This window comes from Spermophilus citellus (genome assembly GCF_964194105.1).
Source record: "Spermophilus citellus genome assembly, chromosome: 12".
NCBI lineage: Eukaryota > Metazoa > Chordata > Mammalia > Rodentia > Sciuridae > Spermophilus > Spermophilus citellus.
The window spans coordinates 116,795,469-116,797,373 of NC_138198.1; positions in this window are offsets into that span (position 1 = coordinate 116,795,469).

The window sequence follows — 1,905 nt, forward strand, 5'->3', positions numbered from 1 at the left end:
CATCAGCTGATCATGGGTTCATCTTCAACTAAAGAGAGCGGCAGAGACAGAGAGACCAAAAGATAGGAGGGAAAAAAACCCTGGAGTCCACGCTATAATGGCAGCTTGGGCTTGACCAAGTTATCCCAGTTGTCCTAAGCTGGTCTCTGTCACGACTGACCTTCAGTGCCCATTTCTTGTTTTGCAGTTATCTGTATTGACAGATTTTCCCTCCTTTTTAAAGTATTTTCTCCCTCCCTGAGCATATCTACCTATCCCTCCATACAGACCCAAGGCCTTCTCTACCTCGCCCAAGGAGGGTCCACTAAACAGCTGGGTTCTCTCCCAGCCAATCCAGCACAGTGTAAGATCACAGCAACTGTCCCCTCACTACTTAGAGATATATCAACTTCTCCGGTAGGGGGCATTTGTCACATCTCTCCCTTTTTACATCCCATGCTCTCTCTCTACCATACTCAACCACCTCCTTCTGGATTCTCAAAAAGTAAAAGTCAAATAGAAAACTAAACATCCCTCTTGTTAGATTAACCCAATAACACACACCTCGGGGAGATTACAGACTTTCCCATGGACTCCTCGCCACACGTCTCATGGTGATGAATTCAGAACAGTGGTTTGGAAGAACAGGGACAGATAAAAAGAAAAAAATTCCTGCAAAAACAAAGAACAGGCATACCGTGGGAGATCTCAGGAAGCCCCTCGGTACTTGGCTATAATTATTGATTGTCCCTAAAAGTATCATAATATGAATGGTATCAAAACCCTTAGATTAGAATAAAATTCAGTGAACAGGTGTTTTCAAGCACCACTACATCATAAGTAAGATTTACACAGTGGGATATCCCAGGCAGTTGACTCCAGAAAAATCAAAAGATCATTGGCCAGACAGAGCGAGGAAACTTGTGCAGAAATGGGAGCCACACTGTAGAAGTTCAAGAGCAATGGTGCGCCGTCCTGACCCCTCGTCCTGACCCCTCAAGCAGAGCCAAACGTAAGCTCTCTAAGGGACAGAAATTAAAATGCCCCACTTGCTTATGTCCCTCAGTGATCAATGGCTTTCCAACAAAATAAACGTAGTAGAACACAACTTTTCAAATATTCTAAGAAGTCTGAAGAGCTTACTCCCAAAGGTAATTGGTTTGACATGAGTGCCGCTGATAGCAATTGTTAAGAAATTAACATCTAAATTCAATACTGTACAATTCACGAATTGGGAAAAATGACTAAGAGTGGTTTTTACTTTATCTCCAATCACAGCTAAACTGTGTATTTGTGTGTGTGTGTAGCAAAATCCAGCAACTGATCATCATTGCTCTTAAAACAGATTGTTTTCAAAAGAGTCAGGAATTAATTTGGTGACCTCATTCTATGGAATTTCTGGTTTGGTAAGGATTATCTTGTGGGTGTTGTTTTACTGAGAATGGTGGAAATGTCAAGGAATGGATTCTCCACTGAGGTCAAGGATGACAGATAGATTGGCTGACACTACTGTGTGGGAACAAAATGCTGTCTAGTTAGCAGCATCATTTCTCTAAGCAAAGATGGAAATCATAGTCTTTTGTGTGTCATTCCTCACCCAACAATGACCTTTGGGCTCCCAACTTAAAAGTGTAGAGAATAACTACATTTTGACAAAAATTTAAAAACAAAATTCTAGAGCTGAAAAAAAAAAGTCTTGCCCACTGGCAAGTTCTAGAATAAAAAAAATATTTTTTTTCCTACATTAAAGCAAATGCATTTGACTTGCATTACATTTTGCACACAATGAAAATCCAACTAACCAATTTTAACAGATTTTCTTTTTCTTTTTTAATTTTTGGTGGTACTGGACATTGAACCAGGAGTACTCTGGCACTGAGCCACGCCCCAGCTCTTTTCATCTTTGAGATGGAGCCTCCCAGAGTT